Consider the following 25,370-nt stretch of genomic DNA (forward strand, 5'->3'; position numbering starts at 1 on the left):
GCTAAAAATGATTTCTGAAGCCTTAGAACACTGAGCTAAACCTCCTAGGATGAAATTTAACAAGGTCTTCCCCAGTAGACTGTGAGCTTTTTGAGATCAGGAGCTTTCTTTTACCTTTTTCTTTTCTTTTTGTGTCCCTAGCATTTAGCACGGTGCCTGGAACATAGTAGTTGCATGATAAATATTTATTGACTAACTGGCTAGATGTAAAGTCTTCCACTTAGGTTTAAAAAATCACCTTCTCAAGTACAAGACATGGCAGATATGGCTAGTGAGCAATTCATCTGAACAAGATTTTAAGCTTTGGGTGAACTGCACAGTATGTGTGATGTGGCAGCCAAAAATTCCATGCAATCCTTTGTTGCTGTTGCTTAGTCATTTTTCAGTTGTGTCTGACTCTTTGGAACCCCATTTGGGGTTTTCTTGGTAAAGATACTGGAGGGTTTGCCATTTCCTTCTCCAGCTCATTTTATAGATGAGGAACTGAGGCACATGTGGTAATGTGGCTTGCCCAGGGTCACATAGATAGTAAATGTTTGAGACTGGATTTGAACTCAGGAAAATGAGTCTTCCTAACTGCAGATCTGGTGCTCTATCCACTGCAGCACCACCTAGCTGCCCTAGGCTGCTTTAAAGGAATCCCAAACTAAGGAGTTTACCATCCTGCTCTACTCTGCTCTGGTCAAACCATACCTGAATGATTGTTTTTAGTTGCTGATGTCACATTTTAGAGATCTTCATGAGCTGGAGAACATCAAGAAAAAGGTGATCAGGAAGTTGAAGGACATTGAGATAGTTTAATGGCATTTGAGAATCAATCGAAGGAACTGGAAATGCTTACACTGTAGAAAAGAAAATGGAGAGGAAACATTACAGACGTGCTTAAGTATCGCAGAGCTTGTCACATTGACAAACACTTAGATCTGCTTGACTCCAGAGTGCAGAACTAGGAACAGGTAGAAGGGGCGTATAAGATCTAGGAATGAGATAAAAAAAACCCAGCCCTTGCTGACAATATCAGCTACCCCAAAGTGCAATGAGTTTTTAGTGGCTTCATCCTCACTGTGGACCTTCAAGCAAAGGTTAGCTGACCACTTGTCAGCTGTGTTTTAGAGGGCATTTGTGGCCAGGTTGTTGTTGAAGCAGATGGCTACTGAGGTCCCTTTCAACTCTGAGATTCTGTGTCCAGAACCAATACTGAACCAACCTTTTCAGCATCATTTTAAAAAAATAATTTGAACTTGGAACTCTTCTCCCTTCCCCTCACTGTTAAATTCATTTTAATCTACACAACATAGCATGGAGTTCCCTCCAGGGAAAAAGCACCATTACACATCTCTCTTTGGCATGAGCAGGATTAATTAGGGAGAAGGATAATTGGAATGCTAAGTAAGAACACTTATAACGTTATTCAAGCCAACTTAGTAGCAGCAGTCTAATGGAAGGGCCACCCCCTCATCTCTACCAAAGTCCCCCTGCTTTGAATGCTGCTAACTGTAATGGGTGAGTCAGTTTCTAGGCAGGAAACTTAGTTAATGCCCATTGGCTCATACATGTCTGGAACCACATAATATCATGACAAAGTTGAAAAATGAGCTGTATTCCACTGGTTGCTTGCTCTCTGACACTCGACACCTGGCGTCATCAATTATTTTTCATGAAGCTGTGTCGACAACAAGGCAACACTACTGAAAAAAAGACAAAACAAAATGGAAAATGAAAATCAAGCATCTGAGTTCCTGGATTTAAGTCACCATAAGGCAAACTCTGCCCAGCTTTTGTTCAGACTGATAGTAAGTAGCTGTATGAACTGAATAAGTCAATGAGCTGGACTGAAAGCTCAGAGCCCGGCTTGCATGTTCTTAGCCTTTGTTGTGTCATGGCCCTCTTTGGCAGTTTTTCTTGTGAAGCCTATGGCCCTTCTGTCAGAATCATGTTTTCAGACACATAAAATAAAACAGAGAGACCAATCCTATTGAAATACAATGATCAATTTTTTAAAAGAAAATTCTAAATCCACCAACCCTGGTTGGAGGCAGGGCCATGGGCTCCTGAAGAACCTCTTTTCTAGAAAGAGCCAACAAGCACTTATTAACGGGAAGAATGACCTGGGAGTCAGTATCATCATTTTGATTGGGTAGAAAATTTTAATCGAGGCAACTTCAAAAGAGGAAAAGTTACTGGGTAAAAAAGGCAAAAAGAGAGTCTGGAAGTGACACTGGGGAACAAGGTTATTCTGACTTCTCTTCTAGGACCAGAGGTGCCAGAGACCCAGGTCAAGAACCCTGGATGTAGACGCTCCCCCAAACTTCCCAAACTCCTATTTCTTTGAGCTCCTCTTAGATTCTTCCTTCTTTCTCACTTCAAATACCTGAGCACTTGGCAAATCTTGCTGCTTTGATCTCCCCAGCTCCTGAACTTCTATCTTTCTCTACTCCCAGAGCTCTCACCTTGGCCCAGGCCATCATCATTCCCATCCATATTATTATGACAGCTTCCTCATTGGCCTCTGCCTCGTCTCCCCCCACTAGATGCCATCCTCCATACAGTTGCCAAAGTGATTTTCCTTAAGCACAGATCTGACCATATGCCACCCCCCCAACTCAATTTCAATGATTTCTTATTGCCTTGAGGATAAAAAAGAAAATTCCTCTGTTTAGTTTTTAAAGCCCTATCTAATCTGACCCCAGCTATGTTTTCAGTCTCAGTAGACTTCCCCTCCATACGTCTACAATCCAGCCCCACTGTTTTCTCTCTGTTCCTCACACAAGACGCCCCATCCCCTGTATCTGTGCCTTTGCACTGGTCTTCCCTAGGCCTGGAATGCTCACCCTCATTACCTGTTTCTTTATACAGTCCCTATCTTCCTTTATGAGGCAGTGACTTCTCTGAGAAGCCTTTCCTGATCCCCCCAGATGTACATACCCTCCTTCTTTCCCCCCATTCATTCCCTTCCTGGCCATGTTTATGACTTTCTGGACTTCAAGACTGTGCCTTGGTTGTAGTCTTACCCTGGAAACTCCCTTAGCACCTGGGGCTTTTGAACCCTGGAATATCCATCCTCCCACATCGTCTTCTCACCCTGAGATGTCATCCCTGAAACGCCAAGGTCCTTCACACTGGAAGGACTTCACACTTCTTCCAGATACCTGCATTTGAGGGCAGGGCCCAGGCTGGCCAGCCTTCATTGCCCTCCTGGTTGGGTTTGGACTCTGGATTTGGATGCCCTGCCATGCAGGGGTATCTTCATATGCTCCCCCTTCCCTCTGCTTTTCAGTTCCCTTTTCATGTATCTCATGTATTTCATGTATCATCTGTTAGATGTGAACACCTTAAGGGCAGGCACTGTCCTTGGTGCTTAGCATGGTGCCTGGCAGAGTAGGTGTTTAATAAATGCCTGGTACCTCGCCTTGCTTTGTCCTTTTCTTTGCTTTCTTATATTTCCTGAGGTCCTGAGAACTTCTCCCTGAGGATACATGGAGGAGCGAGCAGAGAAGGTGGAGGTGAAAATGAGAGTTTGTTTTGATCTAGGTCAGAAGCTCAAGTTAAGATGTGAGGGGTAAACATGCATGCCAGCTCAGGAAGGGTGTGTGCCCTCAGGTTCGGCTCCTATAACAACATGTCAACAAGAACTCATCGAATTAGTAGATCAGCTTGGATCCAAGCTGGGTTATGGCCCAAGCCCCAAGCTGGCCTCCAGGGAGTAGGCGGGGCTCTGTGCTTTCAGCTATCTCCAGCACTTTACTGATGCAGAAGCCACTCCTGGGCCTGAGCCCACTGCACAGCCTGGCCCCACCCCCACAGCCAGTCTGCAGACCAACCCACTGGCCTTCCCTTGGTTCCTCCATTTCCCATCACTGAATCTTTACAGGGGCTACCCTCCCTCCCTTGAACCATTTTATGCTGGTTCCCTGTGGGCTTAGCAGCATCTGGTATATAGTAGGTGCTTAATAAATAGTTAGCAAACGGATGTATTTATGCTGCAAATAGAGTGTCTCCAAATCTCAGTGCCTTTTCTAAGCTTTGACAGCTTTTGGGCCAGCCTGTCTATTCATGGGTGTCTCTGCTGTCTTTCCAGCAGAACAGAAGCTCCTCGACAGTAGAGAGTGCTTCATTCTTTGGATTTCAGTACCTGGCACACAGTAGGTATACACTTGGTCTTTGCCTTTACTAGACTGAGGATGCTTAGTAACTGATCGACTAATAGATGTTGGGGGAAGGGACTATGAAGAAACAACCAACCAGAAGGCACCAAAAGAAGGCCATTGAGTGAATGTAAGGCTATCTACACGTGTGATTTGCATGTCAGTTGGGGAAAAGATATTATCAGCGACATGTCTAACTGGGAAAGGAGACAGGCTGTGGTTAGGAAAAGTGAGGGTGGAGGGACAACAGCTGATCAGCCCCCAAGCTGCCCAGTTTGCTATGAAACATTGAAATAAGACCCCAAGAAAGGTCTCCCTGGCTTTGAATGGGAAAGCCTGGACAAGAGGCCTATGAGTGGGCAGATGGCCAGACTTGTCTGAGCAGCAATCTGTAACAGTGGAGGGGCCACCCTCATTGATGAAACCCCACATAGTCTAGTTCTGAGTCTTCATTTTCTATGCCTGCCTGCTTGCCATGGCATTTCTCTTACTCCTCCAGCCTCAATGTTGCCAAACTGCACCCCCCCCCCCCCAGTTTGCAGTTTGCTTTTCTCAGAGTCCATCTATGCTTTACCTCCCAAGGCACAAACACTGTGGGGATTTCAGGCCTCTTGACAGGCATTGGGCATCATTGTGGAGCTGGACCAGGGTAGGGACTCAGTCTTCCTCAGGGAATGCCAATTCTGCCCACTCTTAAGGTGAGCCTACCAGACTCCCCAGGAGGAAGATGCAAAGTCAGGAAGCAGATCTGACCTGGGAAGAAAGAGAGAAATGACCTCTGTCCAAGAAGGAAACACCTCTAGAAGTCACGTATTCCAGCCTCTGGGAAGGAGATTAGAGCCACAAAGCTGGAGGGATGAGAACAGCACTCACTGATGGGCTTAGACAGACTAAGCAGGTCCTTCATAGACAAAAGCTGGAGACAAAAGAACGGGCTGCTGGGTGGGGGGAGAATCAGAGTGGGAGATTAGGGAATGTGGAGAAGTGGCCAAAGGCCCGGCCTCTTTTTGGAACAGTCATTCTTAAGAACATGACAGACAGCTTAGCTGTAGTAAAGGGCTGGCCCAAGGTTAACAGGCAAGTGCATGTAGAAGGAGACCTGAGCTCACGCCCATTCCCTTCCCTCCCTTTCCTTTCTAAACCACCAGCATCAGGCTGCCTCATCTCCAGGTTGGCCACACCTCACTTAGCTCTGGAATCAGCCTCCTGGCCTGGCCATGACTCCTCTGGGTGGGTGGGGACCACGCCCATAGTGCCTGTCAGCCTAGCTTCCAGAGTAATTCCAACTGGCCCATCTGTCCAACCTACATTCTCCTACACTCGGGCTGTGCTATGGCCCTGCCTGGCTCCTGTGCACTTCACTGGGCTCCCAGATTGCCCTGCTGCCCAAAGAAGCACACCCCCTCCTCATTGTTTCCAAAGATGTTGGATGTGGAAGTAGGAAGCCAGGCTAACATTGTGCCACCCACCCACCCACATATTCAGCTCTGAGTTGGCAGCTCACTGTGATGAGGACACCAACCTCCAAGTCAGAGGACTGGGTTCAAGTCCTGCTTCTGTGACTGATGGCTGGGCTAAGCCTGGATTGGATGAGACCTAAAGGTGCATCCTGAACTTCTCTGTGCCTCACTTTCCAGAAGAATGAAGGGAATGGAGCAGCTTGGCTCTCAGGAACCCCACAGTCTCACTCAGAGCCCCATGCTGGAATGTGGTTGTTTTCAAGGTGTCAGTAAACACTTATGAAGCACTTGCTGTATGTGAAACACTGTTCTAAGCTCCCCAGATATAAAGGAAAGCAAAAGTAACCCCTGCCTTCCAGGAGCTGACAGTCTAATGGAGGCGACAGTGTGTGAGCAACTATGTACTCAGAAGGTATAGACAAGCGACTGGAGGTAAGTGGAGAGAGAATTTGAGCCGAGTCTGGAAAGAAGCCAGGAAGGGAGGTTAGGAGCAAGAACACTCAATGTTTGCAAAGTGCCAGGACAGCCCAGAGCAGGCCCGAGCGTGAGCAGTTCCAGCAGGAGGAAGCAACCTTGCTAAGCGGAGACACGCTCGCCATCAGAGTGGCAGCCACGGAGGCCGTGTGTGAGGGCCCAGCGGAATAAGCCCAGGCTCCTTCAGAGAATGTCTCACCGCAGCACGCTATCCAGTCAGGTCTGGCTCCCTTTAGGGCCCACAGACAGTGATCTGTAGACAGCTAAGCCTGCTGGAGAGGCCCTGGGCCCGGGCCTCGCCCACACTGCCCACTCAATGACACTTCACTGGGTCTTGGGTCTTCATTCTCCCCCTCCCCCCAGAGCATATCATCCTTAATATTACCAGCTTGGTGTGTCTCATCAGCCCAACAGATCATTGAGTCACTCCACGGCTGTGTTGCTTAAGCACTGGCAGCTCATTGAGATGCCCTGTGGATTCTCAGAGGAAGACAAATGGGCCCTGACTACTTTAAAAGATATTTTCTCAAGGTTATCCCAATGGTGTTGAAGGCTACTGATTTTTCATCTTTCCTGTGACATGAGCCAAGCTCGTACACTGGACAGTTCTTGCGAATGTATGAATGTACTGGGGCCCCACCTGCCTCGGAGTTTCTACTTTTCTGTTAGTGGACACAGATGGTCAGTGAACCTGGCCGCCCCCGCATGACCAGAACACTGGCTCTGGACTCAGGAAGCTTGCTCTGCCCTTTCCTACCTGGGTGAATCTGCTGAAACCACCTCAACCTCAACTCTCTGAGCCCCTATTTTCTACTCAGCACCAGGAGGAGATCGGGCGAGATCAAGCGTTCTTGCCTTGAGGTCAATAGACCCCCACCCCAGAGATTCATGCAGAGATTTCAGGGAGTTTGTGACCTTGGCTGGAAAAGTGACATGTTTATTTTCACTGACCTCTAACCGAAGTCTAACATTTTCTTCACTTGGGTAAAAAGATTATTTTGAGAAGGCTTCTTCTTCACCAGACTACCAAAGGGGTCCATGACACAAAAAGGTGACAAACCTTTGCTCTAAAGTTTAGATTTCATTCTCAGGACCCATTTTCGATACAATATTCCTTTACTTTGTGACAAAGGCATAGGCAGTTTGCTCTGGTAGGACCACATCCTAGAATTGGAGTGAGAAGACCAGAATTCAAATCCTGCCTTTGCTACTTGGTCCTTCTGTGATCATAGGTAGGGCAGCAGATAGACTGTCAGGCCTGGAGTCAGAAAGACTCATCTTCCCAGGTTCCAATATGGCCTCAGACACTTCCTCACTGTGTGACCTTGGGCAGATTAATTAACTTCCCTCAGCCCATTTCCTCCCCTATAAAATCAGGGTGTTGGACTGGAGGGTGCCCAAGGTGTCTTGTGGCTCTGATATTCTGTTGTTCTGGGCCTGCTAACGCTACCTCAGAATAAGGCCAGTAAACAGGTCTTTGGGAAGGAACAGTCTCAGCCTATTGTGACTGAAAATAACAAGTACGCACAGTGTGGCACAAGGAAATTGCTAGCAGCATAGCGCCTGGGGTTTACGATTTGCTCAGATGAATTTCAAGCTTTTCATTAAAGTGTAATGTACTTTATTGGCGTGCGATTGGGCTGACACACCGCACCACATACATGCCTTGGTAGGGGTGCAGATGCCCATGAACTGGAGAGCTGTTTCCCTATGAGAAAATTCCCCTTTTATCTCCCAAGGCCCATCTGCCAAATGGACTCTTTTTGCCTGCCAGGAGAGATGGCCTGGCATGGTGGTGGGTGTCCTACGATGTGGAAGAGCTTGGTTCAAGTCCCCCCTTCCCCCAGCAGCTGCATAACCATCTCTCTGAACCCAAGGCCTGTAGGGATAGGCTCCCAGGGCTGTTGGGAGGCTTAAAAGAGACAGCTACTGCAAAGCACTTTGGAAATGCTCTCAGCCTAGTATTAGCCAGCCCCAAATGAGCAAGAGGGAGCTCCTGCTTTCCTCCCCTCCCCCTGACCTTGAACACTGTGCTAGGTACTGTGGGTATAGAACATGGACCAGAGGAGTGGGAGATGTGGTATGTAGAGGAGCATGGTAACTCTCTGGGGCTTTATGGACATGTGAAGAGCGAGAATTAAACCACAGTTTAACAATGAGGGAGCACATAACCAAGAGCTGACCTTTGGGGTGCTTTACCTAATTACCTTTGGTGATGCTGGAGACATTCAAAGGAAGGGGGAAGCAGTGATGGATGGGACTCTTAGGGCAGGTGTCCTGAATAATTGGAACATTATCAAAAGGGGGTAGTATGGCCTGGGCCATGGACTCCCTGTGTGACCTTGGACAAGTCACTTCTTGGGTGCAGGAAGGGTTTGGAAAGTTGAAGGAACAGAATGAAGAAAAGTTGGCTGATGGGCAGGAGGTGAGCCTGACTTGTAGAAACAGGCCTGCATAGACCCAGGCTTCCTTTGGGGAAGCAGTGAGAGCAGAGCCAGTGACACCTGATAACGTCCAATATGGTGCAAGACATCTGGAGTCCAAGAACATGCATTCCAATCCCACCTTTGTCACTTATGAACTGTGTGATCTTGAACACTTCCCCTCTCTGGGCCTCACTTTCCTCCTCTATAAAATGAGGGGATGGACAAGAGTCTTTCCAATCCTGACAGAGAAGGAGGTAGGGGGAGGGAAGAGGAATAAGTCTGGGGTAGAGAAGGCAGGCCTGGGTGAAGGCCTTGGCAGAGGGCAGAGGAGGTTCAAAGGGCATGGGAGTAACAGCAGACACAAAACGGGCCAGCTTCTTGTCCTTTCCCCATAATTGTTATGTCCTTTTACAAAGGTGCCAAAACACTCTCGAAAGTGAAGTTGTCTGAGGGTTTGTTCATTTGGTTGTTTGGGAGATGGAGGGAAAGGTTAGGGAGGAGGAGAAAGAGGAAGGAGACCCTTGAGTTTCAAGTAGAAGCAACATTCAAACCTTGGGGCGTGAATGAATTTAAAACATCACAAGGCCAAAAGCCCAAGGGAATGCCATCCTCTCCCAGGTCCTTGACCTAATTAGACCCTCTGCATTACCACCAATCCCCCCTGCAGAGAACAGGGCTGCTGCCTCCTCATTCCCCATTCCCCCATCCTGGGAGCAGGGCGATTTGGGGAACAATGGAATTCATTACAATTTTTATGGATAATTATAGTTGCAATATGCTTGGAGTCATTTTATTAAAGGAACGATAAGGTAATTAATCTTGCCAATAACCTCTGGAGGGAATGTGCATTTCTGGACTCGCCATGCTTTTTTGCCTCAGTTAAGCAGATACTTAAAATGTCAGAAAATCATCTCAGCGAGTGAGTCTGTCAGAACCGATCTCTGCAGTGCAGAGCCTGGCACCCAGAGCCTCGAGGCTGGCCATGACTAGCTGGAGCTTTCCAAGAAGGAGAAAGAAGAAAGAAAACCTCAAGGAGTGCCTGCCTGGTTTTCCTTTACCCCACAGAGCGAAGAACGATCTAAAGGGTCAGAGGTCAGAGCCAGGCCCCCTGTAGTGTCTTCCCATCCAGGAGTTTGGCCTGAATCCAGAAGACTGACAAAAAGGCAACAGACCAAGTTCCTGCCTATGTCTGTAGGCTGCTGGTGAAAATCCAAGATCCAAGAATGCTGGGGAATGGGGCCTCCTTCCTCAGAGCAGCTTCCACAGTCTTTCCTGAACTACTGATATCAGATTAATTTTCTTTTCTTTTCCCCAACTGTGTCCATGGTGCTCCCTCCCTTTCCCCCAGAGAAAAGAAGCTTCCTGAGGGTCCAAACTGTTTCTTTCTTTGGCATTGTAGCTTTAGCCCCTAGCACAGTGCCTGGCATATATTATAGAAGGTGATTAAGAAATACCTGTCAAACGGAATTCAATTGCACGTAATGATGCTATGCACAGGTCTGGGAGCTGCTTGTAAATGGGAAGATTCCATTTACAAATGTATAGAGTGTCTGGATCAGCCTTAGAATGAGGAGTGGGAAAAGGAAATACCCTGCTTCCCCCTCAACACTGAACACCGCCCCCCCAAGTGTAAAAAAACCACAGACCACTCAGTGAATCAGCTTCACTTGGATGCAAACCTGAATATTTTCTAAAATGTGAATATACTTTTAATCAAAGTATTGGTTGAGTCCTATGCCCTTCTTTTTATACTCATCTCTCAGGAACCTGATGAGCAAAGGGCCTTGAATCTATGTCAAAAGAGAATCAGTTGAGGAATAGAGGAATATAGAGGACAGGAGGCTCAGGGTGGTGTGCCAGTGGACTTCAAGTCTTTCAGATGCCAGTCACCAGGAGGAAGGATGTCAGACACATTTGTGGCCTCAGAGGGCAGGCAGAGCTGGGAACAATGGCTAGAAGCTGCAAAGAGGCAGATGTAGCCTTGATGTCTAGAAAAACTCGTTGGTGGGGAACAGACCTGTGACTTCATTTATAAAGGGACTATATCGGCGCGGTCTCCAAACAGAATGCACTGCATCTGGAGGGGGGATTCCCTATCACTGAAGGGCTTTAAGCAAAGGCTTGTCAGGAATATTGATGGGAATTGCTTTTCAGGTGTAAGTTGGACAAGAAGACCATGGAAACCCCTTAGAACTCAAGATTCTGGCATCTGAGCCTTGTGAAGGGCTCCTCTGCCCTCCCTCCCTCCTAGCTAGGCCTCAGTACATTGCCCTCCTTTACATTGCTAATGGCAACATGGGTCTGCACAGAATCAAAGGAGGAGCAGCCCTCCTGAACTGTAGGCAGGTCTGCCTTGGATCAATCTCTTCCCGTGACTGTTCTCTGACTCAGAAGCCAGGCCAGTGACGGTCACCACTCTCCAGATGAGCAAGATTCGTGACAAGCTGCCCCTTGGGATCACAATCCTTTCAGCTCATGGCTGGCTGAGTCACGCAGATCCGAGTAGAAAGCCTCCATTTCTCCATCAAAGCCTCTTCATCCTTCTGTTTTACTTAAACAAGCCTCTCCATTGGCAGACCCGTGTTCCCCTGTCTGATCTGTCTTTTTTCTATATTACCACCCAAGGCCACCTGGATCATTGGCTCACAGGTGACTCGTGACTTCTTGTCCCATCCCAACCAGCTCTGCTTACTTCTGACTGGGCCTTGAGGAAGGGAGAAAGGAGCTCTCTCTCTCTCTCTCTCTCTCTCTCTCTCTCTCTCCCTCTCTCTGCCTCTCTGTCTCTGTCTCTCTGTCTCTGTCTCTTTCTCTCCCTCCCTCTCTCTCTCCCTCTCTCTCTCTCTTTCTCTTTCTCTTTCTCTTTCTCTGTCTCTCTCTGTCTCTCTCTCTGTCTCCCTCCCTCCCTCTCTCTCTCTCTCTCTGTCTCTGTCTGTCTGTCTGTCTCTCTCTGTCTGTCTCTGTCTGTCTGTCTCTCTTTCTCCCTCCCTCCCTCCTCCAACCTTCCAGTCTCTCACTCTCATCTCTTTCCACTTTTAAATATACCACCAGAGATACTGGTTATATGTGTACCAACTTGTGGCCATTACAGAAGGACAGGAAAGGAGTCACAGGGGGAAGGCTGGGAGGGTGTCTGTCTACTCATAAATGAAATGGAAAACTTCCATACAGAAGCAGAATTCTGCCTCCTCCTCGTCACTTTGCCCCATTTTTGAGGCCTCTCCCCAAGGTTTCACATGGTTTCTCACCATGTCCTTCTTGTAACTCTCTCTTCTTGGTTTCTGGGATGTATGCTGTGCTTTCCTGATTCTTCTCCCCTCTCTCTCCCTGACTTTGAGTTTTCCTTTGTTCCCTACTCCCAAGGCTTCGTCCTCGCCCCTCTGCTCTCCTTTTTTACTCTCTTCCATGAAGAGCTCCAATGCTTTCCTTAGGCCCCCATCTTTGGGTGATGGAGGTCATTCTCGGCATGCACAGTACTTCTGCGCTGAGCCTGCCTCTTTGGTGCCCCAGGAGTCAGATCAGATTAGCCTTAGGAACCCTGGGTGACCCAAATATGAACAGTTCCAGGTTCTTCTCTGTTGGAGGACACAAGGAGAAGTTTCCTGCCCACTTAATGGTGGGAGGACAGCCTCCCCTCCCCGTGGGTGGAGGAAAAATATCTTAGTACAATGGCTCTACCCTAAATGTTTCATTTTCCTTTCTTGCCTTTCTTGTCTCCAGTGCTAACATCATCAAGCACTCAAGTACATCTCATTAAGTTTTTATTCATTTTTGTATTGTGAATTACCATGCAATTTACATAGTATGTTTTATATTAAATTACACAAATGTTGCACAGAAACATCTTTATTCCAGATGTCATTAAATGACAATAATGTATTTTGTACCAATTTGTATCCCTGGAAGGGAATCCTGGAATAATGCAAAGAAGGCAGGACTAAGGACTTGGGAGCTGTTTGACCTTGGGGAACTGCTCAGCCTTTCTTATTCCATAAATCAAGAGGGTTTGCCTTAGTGAGAAGGTCCCTTCCAGGTGGCTGACTGCCAAATGACTGTAACTTTATGGCCATCACAGAATGGGAGAGTACACATAGTAAGGAGTGAGCAGGCTGTTCAGGGAGGACTAGCCCTCTGGGGGGGGCACCTTTGGTGATCACCTCTTAGCCAACTCTCACCTGGGGCTCCAAGAAGCTAGATCACATGCAGCACTCACACCATGGTAAAAACTCTTGGCAGACAGGCTGAGCCAGGTGAAGGGTAAGCAGCAGGTCTCAAACCCAATGTCAAGTTAGGGGCTATCTACCCTAAACCTCCCCCTGACAGATTCAACAGCCATGAAAATAAACTACTATGACCAGGTTAGATCTACCAGGAATGCTGAGGTGGTTCAATATTAGGGAAACTCTAAGTAGAACTGGCCACATTAATAACAAAAACAACACAATAATATGATTAGTGTGTGTGTGTGTGTGTGTGTGTGTAAAGGCGCAGTAGATAGAGCACAGGGCTTGAAGTCAGGAAGACTAATCATTATGAGCTCAAATCTGGCTTCAGTCTCTTCCTAGCTGTGTGTCCCTGGGTAAGGGACACTTCACCCTGTTTGCCTCAGTTCCCTCATCTGTAAAATGAACTGGAGAAGGAAATGTCAAACCACTCTGTATCTTTGCTAAAAACCCCAGATGGGCTCACAAAGAGTCAGACATGACTGAAAACAACTGAATAACATACCTGCCACAACTTCATTACAGGCAATGGAGAGAGTCCACAGAAGGTGATGGTCTGGTGCAACAGAAAATACATTCAGCCTGGAATCAGGAGACCTTGGTGCAAATCCCAACTCTGAAGTCTCATGCCTATAGGACAATGGAAAAAGCACTTCTTTTTCTGGGCCTCAGCTTTTCTATCTCTACAGGGAATAATAATACATGAAGATAATATTGCTTCTTCTTCCTACCGCACTGGGTATTGTGAGAAAAGTACCCAGAATGCTACTTAAACTGCTTATGTGGGGGGTGGGGATGTGGGACCTGCTCATACATCCAAGGACAGGGGTGATCCCTGTTTCCTTTCCTCAGGTCTGATGGGCATACCAGAAAGATGTCAAAACAAAGAGCCAACCATGGACCGACTCAATGGGGCTTTTTTGGACCTTGCCAATGGGGGATTTTTCAAAAATTCCCTTCCCCAAAAATTCTAAACTTAAGAAGCATCAAATAAAGTGAGCATTTCTGTCTACATTGTGAATCAGAAAGAGAAGATTGAACATATGAATATCTAGGAATGTGTTTTCTTAGATTATATGTGTTTATTACAAGGATTTTGCTTTTTGTTTCTTTTTTTTTCAAAGTAGGAGGGGCAAATTAGGAAGCATGTGGAGTTGTGGGTGGGGGTAGCTATAGGGTTGTCCAAAAAGAAAAAAGAAAAAAAAAAGAAAAGAGGATCATTGAGGCATCTTTTCTTTAAAAAAAAAAGCCCAAAAGAGAACAGAATAAAGGCCAGAAAGAAATACCAAACAGGACACCTTTGAAAGTTGTGTGTTTTCTGGAGAACAATTTGGAATTATGCCCAAAGGGCTATAAAACTGCATACCCTTTGACCCAGCAATACCACCACTATGTCTATATGCCAAAGAAACCATAAAAAAGGCCTACATGTACAAACATATTTATAGTAGTTCTTTTTGTGGTGGCCAAGAATTGGAAATTGATGGGAAAGAAGATATACAGGCACTGGGGCATAGAGATCCACCAAGCCCTACTGGAAAAGTCTAAGGGGGTATGGGAGAAGATATGGGAGAGAGCAGATTGGAGGAGGGGATATCCGGTTTGACTGCTAATCTGGGGCAGTGGGTTGGGGAAAAACAGGGAGAAAATTTGTAACTCAAAATCTGGCAGAAATGAATGATGTAAATCAGAATTTAATAAAGCATTTGAAAAATGAAAAAAAAAAAGAATTGGAAATTGAGGGGATGCCCATCAATTGAGGAATGGTTGAACAAGTTGTGGCATGTAAGTGTAATTGAATAATGTTGTACAATAAGAAATGACGAACAGAATAGTTTCAGAAAAACCTGGAAAGACTCACATGAACCAATTCAAAGTAAAGTGAGCAGAACCAGGAAAACATTGTATACAATAACAATAACATTGTGCAATGATCAACTATGAGTGACTTAGCTCTTCTCAGCACTATAATGATCCATGACAATTCCAAAAGACTCATGATGGAAAATGCCATCCATATCCAGAGAGAGAACTGATGATTATCTTAATGCACATCAAAACATACTATTTTCAATTTATTTTTAATGGTTTTTTCCTTTTCCAAACTATTTTTTTCAAACTGTTTCTGACTAATATGAAAATAGTTTTTACATGATTGTACATATATAACCTATATGAAATGGCTCACTTAGAGAGTGGGAAAGGAAGGGAGAGAGGAAGAAAATTTGAAACTCAACATTTTATTTAAAAATGAATGTTAAAATTGTCTTTACATGTAATTGGAAAAAAGAAATACTATGAAAAACAATTTTAAAACTTAAAAAAGAAAGTTATGTGTTAAATTTATTGTATGATGCCTCAAAAGAAAAGCAAGCTCTATGTAATATAGATTCATGATTTCAGATAAGTGAGTTTTTCTGTTCTACTTTGTATATATGGAAATACCCACTTATTTGGTGCCTGTTAAGTTTGTAATAAAAATAAAATTTTCTAAAAAGAGACAACCATGAGTGACAGAGAAGATATGTATGAGGGGACCTTGGATAGAAAGGCATAGTAGCTGGGAAGAGGGCAGAAAAGGCTCACTGAAATCCCTGGCAAGGGTCAGGATGGCTTTCAACCTAAGCAGTATTGAGCAGACATAAGATGAAGGCCAAGCAGGCCAGAAGAATGATGGCCAACCATCGGACACCTTCTACCTTCTCTCCTTCCCTTTCTACCTTTCACTCCTTCATAATAGTCTCTCCCCATTTCTTTTCATGCTTCTTCTCATCCTTCTTTCCTCCCTCCCATTGCTTTTCCTTTCTCCCCTCCTTGCCTCCTTGTCTTCTCTCTATCCATTATCCTTTCTCTTCCTCCCTCCATTTCCTTTCCACTACAGCTCACCAGGCAGCACTCTGATGGGAGCTGTCCAAAGGTGAAGGGTCTAGTCTCAGTCCCTGCCCTCTGGAGTAAGCTTAGGGTTTCTGTGGAGGGACAGAAACATTCAAGAATTTGAATCCAAGGTTTTGGTTAAGTTCTTGTGGGTAGCCAAGCAGGTGGAGCACTGTGTGTTGAGAGAAGGGCAGTAGAAGAGAAAGAATATTTTCCCACCTCTTTCAGCACCAATATTTGGTCTAGCCTAACCCAGTGGATAGGAGCAAAATGAACCACGTTAGGCCATGACTAATATATGCCATTGTACAACCAAGGCTGCACTCCGAGGAAATTTAACACATCTCCATCTTCAGGCACAGTTGAAAGGAAGCCAAGAAAGAGGTGTAGAATCTCAGCCTGGTTCTGCTTCTCACTCACTAGGTGATCTGGGGCCCATTCAAAGCCTACATTTTCCACTCTGATCATCTCTGAGGCCCCTCTAGTTCCAGTCAGAGTACTGAAAACTCACACTTATAGAATGCTCTAAGGATTCCAAAAGCAGCTCTGGGAGTTGAGTTGTACAAACGTGCTTCTCTATGAACAGAACGAGCCCAGGTTGCTCCTCCTCTTGGCTAGTCTCCAGCCCAAGTGCGAGTGCCCCTGGGCAGAACAAGGGGAAGGCTGAGAGGAAGTACAAGGTCAGTCCCATTCTGGCGGGAGGAAATGAGGAAGGGCGCTAACAAGGTGACACGGGTGTCTGGCATTTACATGAAACTGGCTGTTCTTCGTCCTGAATGAAGGCTGTCTGCCTGCCCTTGTGAAGAAGCAGAGGGAGAAAAACCAAGGAATTCAGAAGTGTTTCCATTGAAACCATCGAGAACAGAAAACTAAGTAGAGGACCTTGCTCTTTCATTAATGTGTAATTGAATATCAGTGACAGAAATTGTATGACCTGTTCTAGAGCAGTGATGAGGACGCAGGACCCTTAAACTTGACCTTGAGCTTCAAGATAATGTTCTGAGCTTATATAAATATATAAATATTCAAAATAAAGTTCAGAGCTTCAATATAATGTTTACTTTTGCTTTTCAAAGAGAGTGATGGAAAATGATCAAACATTCCCAAGGTGGAATGGCTGAAGAGCTACTGATCTTTGTCCCTGAAGAGATTTTCCATGTTGGGCATTCCCTACAGAGATAAAGCCACAGGTCAAGACCCCTCCCTCCAAAAGTATTTTCATGAGTGGGAAAAGGGCCCTAACAGATGGGGGAGGATCAAGAAAGGCTTCATGTACAACATGGCACCTGAATTGGGCCTTAAAAGAAATGAGGGATTCTACAGTGTCGAAGTGAGAAGGGAGGGCATTCCAGGCACATGGTACTGACAACTGGTGCAAAGACCTGGTGGTGGAAAATGTTATGTCCTGTACATGGAACAGCAAGCAGCCTGGAATGTCCGGTAGGTGAAGGAGAGTACTGTGTAAGCACAGTAGCATGCAAGTCCAGGATCACTAACGCAGCCCTCTTTGTGGAAACATGTACTTCAAGAAGGAAGGATAAAGCACACATCCAGCGGAAGGCAAGTAGCATGGTAAAAGGACAACAGAGCAGACCATTGAAAGGCTAGTTGAAGGAAGTAGGGATATTGAGCCCCAAGAATACAGGATTTAAGGAGGTTTCGTCTATTTGACAGCCTGTCATTTAGGGGAGGGACTGGACGGAGGACAAGTGAGGCTTGGTGTTAGGGGGACCGTCCTAACAATCACAGCCATCCTGGCATGACATGGCCAGTGCCAGGAGGCAGATTCCCCTCTGTGGCCACTTGGCGGAACATTCCCAACTTTTGCTGGCTCTTCCAGCTCCGGGGCTTCTGGGGTCCTCACCAGGACTGTGTCTTGGAACTTTTCTTTCCTATAGTAGTGTAGCACGTGGCTTAGAGCCTCACACGGGCTCAATAAGACCAGTTACACAAGGATTAAGTGTGCTTTCTTAGCTGGAATCCTGGATGATTGATGCTTTGTGCAGTTATTGTGAATGGGACTTCCCTTTATATTATTCTCTTCTGGATTTCATTATTGCCATAGAGACATGCTGTTGATTTTTGTGGCTTTATTTTATATGTAAGAGGAGAAGTGACCTTGGGGTCCAGTCATGTGTCTGCACTATGTATAACATCAATAGGGTGAGTCCTCAGGAACAGGGAGCCACTGGGCTGCCAAAGGACAAGTGAAGTAGACCTGGATGGAAATGGAGCCTCAGGTGAAGCTTCAGTGCAAATCCAGAATAGAATTGGGCCAATGAGTGACCACTGTCCTCCCAGCCAATGCACAGTATCTCCTATCAAAAACAATTGACCTGGAGAAAAGGTCAAGAAATCATTGAACAACTGGAAAATGTAGATCATAAAAAGCCTGGTTACCTTATGTCAAAAAATCATGAACGAAGGCTATCTGATCTATTATAACGAGAAGACAAGGTTCAAATAAAAAGAGTCCACCAGTCACTTTCTGAATGAAGCCCCCAAATGGAAACTCCCAGGAATGTCATAGCCCAAATCCAGTGATTCCAAATAAAAGACAAATGCCACAAACATCCACACACAAAACGTCCTAGTAATAAGGAGCCATAGTCAGGAAATCCTGGAAAGTACTACTATAAAGGAAAAGAGAGCTTTGAATATGATATTCCATAAGGCAAAAACTCACAAGCAAGGATAATTTCCCCGAAAAATGGAGTGTGATCTTACCAGGGGGAAAGGATCTTGAGTGAAATTGACGCAGACACAAGAACGAAGTAGATACATTGAAAAGTAAACACAGAAGTAAAGAGAAACCTAGAGAGGTAAATACAGTTAAGCAATTAGAAGGGAATATTTGATGATGAAGTGTTTGTATTCCAATACAAAGAAGAACAAATACAGCCCTTCAGAATTCTAATGCCTTCAGCGATCACACAGAGAATAACTAAGACAGAGGATCTGCATGTGATTTCTTAAGAGAAAAAAGGAGGAAGAAAGGAGGACACCAGGGCAGAGGTGTCAGACTCTGGTCCCGGGGGTGAAAGTGAAAATCATGGGTCTAATCAGTTTCAAATAGAATTGACAAAATAAATAACAATACAATATAACTGACAATGTTGATCTGTGGTTTTCCAAGTCACCATACTGGCTGGACTCCATTTCTATTTGAATTTGACACCACTACGCTAAGCAATAAAGAGGGAGTAGAACTTAATATCTCACAAAATTGAGAAGACTGTACAAAGCAGGAGGACGGGCTAGCTAGGTGAAGGGACCTGCACATGAACTTCACTTTCATCCGAACTGGAAGTGGGTTGAAAACACACACGTAAGCATTTGGCATAGAAAGAACATTAAACTTATCAGGGAATTAAATGAGAGTAGGGACAGTGGAGGAGGAGATTCAGAAGGAACGGCTGTGGAGTAAGGCTCTTAATAGAAGAGGTGTTGAAAGTAGTATCCGGGGATGGCTGCATGGCGCATAATTCAGTCTGCAAATCCTCACTCTTCCACTAGCCTGAAATAAGCAAAGAACCAAGGTTGATGAGAGTTTTGGGAAAGTTGGATTATCAGGATGACTTCCTTTGTTCTCAAACTCACCTTGGTGTGACATGCCCTTAATAACCATTTTAATCTTCCAGAAGGCTAGGTCTGCACAAAAATCACCTTGGCTGAATTCTGTTACTTGCTAGGCTATGGTGATCATCTTCTAATTGGTCTTCTTGCCTCAAGTCTCTCCCCATACTCCAACCTACCCTCCCAACAGTCGCCAAAATGATGGTCCTACAAAAATCAGACCATGTTATTCCCTTACTCAGGAACCATCCAGGGTTCCCTCTTGCTTCAAGGATCAATGTTGGGCATTTAAAGTTCTTTACGGTGTGATCCCAACCCATCGTTCTTGACTGATTTCACATTACTCTCCCTGTTGTTTTCCCCTCTATGTCTTCTCTATTTCATCTCCCAGTGCTGCTGGAAATTCTCTTTCTCTTCATGCCCCTTGAAGCCCCAGCTCCCTTCAAAGGATTCACCTCCACCAGGCCCTTCCTGACCTTAGCAGGTGTTAGGGATTCCCACCCTCCAACTACTTTCTAGAGTGCCTTGTATTGACTTCTCTGTGTACATCCCCACTCCCACATAAGCTCCTTGACAGCAGGACCTTTTCCTTTGTCTCGCTCTCTGTGTTCTCAATCCCTAGCACAAGTCCTGGCCCTTGGAAGGCACTTAGTAAGTGCTTGGCTGAATCATAGTGGGATGAATTGACCAAAAAGGCTTACTTTAGTTAATCTTTGGGAGTGTGTGGGTGGAGTTGGGGGAGGGAGGATAGCTGTGAAGTCTACCTAATGCAGAAGAAGCAGTGGGCTGAATTTTTCAATTTTTAAAGCAGAGTCAAACAAAGCCACAGCTGGGGGGAATCCTGGGTTCACAGGGCTAACTGGGCCCCAAGAAACTGGTCAGGGGAGGCAGATGAAGCGGGGGAGTCTTTTGAACATCTTGTCTCAGCTCTGGCATTAACTCACTGTTTGAAACAAGGACACGTGGTGACAGAGATGTGCATCCAATGTGCCTCCCCTTGGGATGGAAAACACTTAAGGGACATTAGGGAAAAAATTGACAGGAGTGCTTAGAACACAGCTAATTGAGGCCAACAGGAAATTGAATGAAGAGAAAGAACAAAGTGTCTTATGGAACACCTGATGTGGGCAAATGGCAGTGGCCAAAGGCCAGAGGGATAACGTCACTGGAAGCTGCCAGGCCATGAGGGCAGAGGTGTCAAATAAGGAACAGGAGCCAAGGGCATCCTAAGGCAGGCAGGGAAGACTCTGATATGGGATGATGCCTGCCATCTGCCAGATGTCTGGCTGCTATGAAGCAGAGCAGTTGGTCAGACAGATATCACTGAGGCAAGTGCCATATGACACCAGAACAGGTTAGTTTAGTCAACCCCTTCCCCCACCCCCTATAGTGGGAAAAAGCCAAAAAGCAGAGCATGATGCCATGGAAAGAACCCTGCATTTTAGCCCTAACTTGCTGTATGGATGGCCTTGGCCAAGTCTCTTCCCATCTCTGAACCACTCTTTTTTCCTCTGTAACAACTGTTGGATTAGAATACCTGATCTCTAAGTCTCTTAGATTTAATGGTCAATGTTTTGTCAAGGCTCTGCATCACAGCTCAAAGGACCCTAAGGACAAAGGCTGTTACAGCTGGAAGGGTCCTCAGACATGGAGTGGCCTGTGTTGCTATTAGGAGTTCAAGGGAGGGAGTAAGGTGGAAGAAGATTCAGAAGATAGAAAGGGGCCAGGCTGCAGGGAAGTTGAAATGCCAGATGGGTAAGTTTATATTTGCTCCTGGAGTCTGCCAGACCTTATTGAGTAGGGGAGTGCCATGGTTAGAGCTGTATTTTAAGAAGGTCCCTTTGGCAGCTGAATAGCCTGGGACTGGAGTGGGAAGAGACTGGAGGTAGGCAGACCCTCAGCAGCTCTGTAGTTCACTACCTTGTCCTGTGTCCCAGATCTGGGCCAGACTGAGGAGACTTGGGAATGGGGGTGGTGGGAAGGAGTGGTTATGTTCATGGACCTCACAATGGACAAGTTCAGAAGCAAACAATACTTGTGTGGCTTTGACCCCAGGAACAAAGCAGTGACTCAGTTCTAGCTTCCAGCCCAGACTGAAGCCTGCAGTGGAATAACCAGGTCAGGAATATGATATGAAGAAGGGGTCTGCAGTTTGGTCTCTTTGAACCTGCAGCTATTCTAGAACCTGCAGATAGTGATGGAGTCCAGCAGCAGTCTACTGGAACTTCCAACCAGGGACAAGCCAACAGGTGTCTTTCTCAGATCCAAACCTGAGTCAGGAACTTGCAAAGTTCATACCCAGACAGCAGTGAGCAGAATTCATCCTGGAATGTACATACTTTGGGATTAATGAGCATGCAGATTCCCAGCTAGGGCTGTCCTTGAGACCCTGGAATAATATAACATTCAATGCCCCAAGAGTAGGACTGCTAGGTGGCACTGCAGTGGATGGAGTGCTGGGCCTGAAGTCAGGAAGACTCATCTTCCTGAGTTCAAATCTGGTCTCAGACACTTACTAGCTGTGTAACCCTGGACAAGTCACTGAACTTTGTCTCAGTTTCCCCATCTATAAAATGAACTGGAGAAGGAAATGGAAAATCATTCCAGCATCTTTGCAGAAAAGACCCCAAACCCAAATGGGAGGGTGATCCAGAAAGAATCAGACACACCTGAAATGACCCAATAATAACAACCCCAAGAATGCAGCAGAACTCAAGAGAACAGAACCACAGCCCAGACATTACTCCTAGAAGTATGCAGAGCCCAGCCCTAATATAAAGTCCAAAATCAAGAGATACGCTGGAAGAATGAGGGAACAAAAAAGAGAGATGCCCAAGGCACAAACCCATAAGTAAAGTATGACTCCAAATAATCTACAAGAAAAGACTCAAGGAAAAACTTAGACTTTGCACAAGTTCATCCAGAATTCCTAGAAGAGCTATAGTAAGGATTAGGGGAAAAAAGAACTGAAATAATTTTTATAATCAAATGAGAGCAGTAGAGAACAGATATGAAAAGAAATGTAATAAAAATATATAGAGAGAATTAACAGCTTAGAACAAGAGGTAAAAAACCTTACTCAACAAAATAACTCCCTGAAAATTAGAATTGTCCAAATAGAAGCTAATGACTCCATGAGATGTTAAGAAATATTAAGACAAAGGAAAAAGGCTAAAAATAAATAGAAGAAATTGTAAGATATTTCATAGGAAAAACTACTGATCTGGAAAATAGACCAAAGAGAGATAACAATTAAAACTGTGAGTATAAATTGGATGAAGTCACCTATTAAATGGAAAGATGATAACAGAATGGCTTAGAAATCAGAATCCAACAATATGCTGTTTAAAAGAAATACACTTGAAACAGAAAGACACAAACAGTCTAAAATAAAATGCTGGAAAATAATCTATTATGCTTCAGCTAAAATAAAAATGGCAGGGGTAGCATTCATGACAAAGCAACAGCAAAATTACACCTAATTAAAAGAGATAAATAGAAAAGGCACATTTTGCTGATAGGTAGCATACACAATGAATTAATATCAATATTAAGCATATATGCACCAAATTATATGGCATTTAAATTCTTAGTGGAATAGTAAAATGAGTTATAGGGAGAAATAGTAAAATTATAATAGCAGGGGACCTTGGTTTGCCCCTATCAGACCTAGATAAGTCTAACCAAAATAGAAACCAAAAAAAAGACCTAAATAAAATTTTAGAAAATTTAGATGTGATAAGCCTTTGGAGAATATTGAATGAATACACAAAAAGTATATCTATTTCTTGTCTGTGCATAGAATTTTTAAAAATTGACTATGCATTAGGGCATAAAAGTAGAAATATTAAACACATTTTTGTGGACCAAAATACAAAAAAATGATTTCTGATAAAGGGCCTTTGAATCAAAACTTAAAAATTAATTTGAAACTAAATAATCTATTGCTAGAGAATGGATAGGTCAAAGAACAGATCATAGAAATAATCAGTAGTGGGGCAGAGTCAAGATGGCAGAATAGAAGCAGGACCTCTGAGCAGCTCTGGCTTCCACCTTCCCCAATCAATGTAAAAAGGGAACTCTGAATAAAGTTTGGAGCTGCAGAACACACAAATTGACATAGAGAAGCTAACCTCTCACTGAGGACAGCCCTGAAGACCTCTGGAACTGGCCAGCGCAGAGCTCTGGGAGTCGAGCCCAGGCCCACGTGAGCCAGAGGTTTTAGCCCGAGGGTGGGCCTGCCCAGCTGCCCAGCTGGAGAGACCCCAGATCAGCAGCAGCTGTGGCGATCCAGAATTATCAACACATAGATGTGAAGGACAAAGTGAGAGGTCAGTTCAGTCTGGACTTTGGGACCCAGTAAGTTGGAGTGCTTTGGCTTTTGCCCTTGGGGTGATAAGTTGCTGAGACACCCAGCACAGCCATCCAGGGCCACATGGCAGCTTCAGCTCCTGGCCTGCAGAGTGTAGGGGGACAAAGTGACCAGTCTGAGGGGTAATCGCTCTTGCTTTAACCTGCTTAGATCTGGATTGTGGTCTAGGGTGGAGATCCTGGGGTGTGTGACCAGCTTGCCAGAGTATGTGGAGGATTCTGAGAGGGCATCCAACTAATACCTCTGGCAGCTGAAAAACCCCAGTGTTTGGGATGAAAACTCCCCTTTTTGGTGGTGGAGTCCTACTGTGGCAAAAAGCCCAAGGGTCAAGTGACTGAGGGATGACATGACCAGGCAAAGGAAACAAAGCAAACAGAAGATTCCAACATTAGACTCCTATTTGGGGGACAAAAAGGAGCAAAGCATGGAACAGGAGGAAGACAGTGAAGTCAGAACTCCTGCACCAAAAGCTTCAAAGGAAAATACCATCTGGTTACAGGCCATAGAGGACCTTAAGAAGCAGATAAGAGAAGTGGAGGAAAAATTGGGAAGAAAAATGAGAACGATGCAAGAAAATTATGAAGTGAGAGTCAACAACCTTACTGCAGAAAATCCCACCTTAAAAAAAAAGACTAACTCAAATGGCAAAAGAGGCTCAAAAAGGCAATGAAGAGAAGAATGCCTTAAAAAGCTGAATTTGGCAGATGGAAAAAGAATCTCAAAAGCTCACTGAGGAGAATCATTGCTTCAGAATTAGATTGGAGCAAATGGAAGCTAATGACTTCATGAGACATCAAGATGCTGTTAAACAGATCCAAACAAATGAAAGAATAGAAGGCAATGTGAAATATCTCATGGGAAAAAGAACTGACCTGAAAAATAGATCCAGGAGAGATCATTTAAAAATTATTGGACTACCTGAAAGCCATGATCAAAGAAAGCATCTAGAAATCATCCTCCAGGAAGTTCTCAAGGAAAACTGCCCTGATGTTTTAGAACCAGAGGACAAAATAGAGGTTGAAAGAATCCACTAATCACCTCCTGAAAAAGATTCCAAAAAGAAAACTCCTAGGAATATTATAGCCAGGTTCTGGAATTCCCAGATTAAGGAGAGAATATCACAAGCAGCCAGGAAGAAACAATTTGAATATTGTGGAAACACAATCAGGATAACCCAGGATTTGGCAGCTTCTACACTGAGGGATCGAAGGGCTTGGAATATGATTTTCTGGAGGTCAAAGGAGCTGGGATTAAAACCAAGAATCACCTACCCAGCAAAACTGATTATCATGTTTCAGGGGAAAATATGGTCATTCAGTGGAATAGAGGACTTTCAAGCATTCTTGATGAAAAAACCAGAGTAGAATAGAAAATTTGACATTCAGATACAAGAAGCAAGAGAAGCATGAGAAGGTAAACAGGGAAAAGAAATCATAAGGAACTTATCAAAGTTGAACTATTAACATTCCTACATGGAAAAACAATAATTGTAACTGATGAAACTTATCTCAGTATGAAAATAGTTGAAGGGAATAGAAATATATATCTCTATATATGAGGGTATATAGGCATATGAATACATATGTGAATATGTGTATATATGTTTACAGGTATACATAGATAGAGGGCACAGGACCAATTTAACAGGAAGGGATGATACTTAAAAGGTGAAATTAAGAGGTGAGAGAAGAATATAATGAGAGGAGATTGGGAGAGACAGAATTGGGTAAACTATCTCATATAGAAGAGGCAAGGAAAAATGGTTACAATGGAGGGGAAGAATAGGAAGGCAAAGGGGATTGGGTCAACCTCATTCTCATTGA

The sequence above is a fragment of the Petaurus breviceps genome, unplaced genomic scaffold (assembly GCF_028583685.1).
Source record: "Petaurus breviceps papuanus isolate PSGF00001 unplaced genomic scaffold, PetGlider_PUasm1.0 90681, whole genome shotgun sequence".
Taxonomy (NCBI): Eukaryota; Metazoa; Chordata; class Mammalia; order Diprotodontia; family Petauridae; genus Petaurus; species Petaurus breviceps.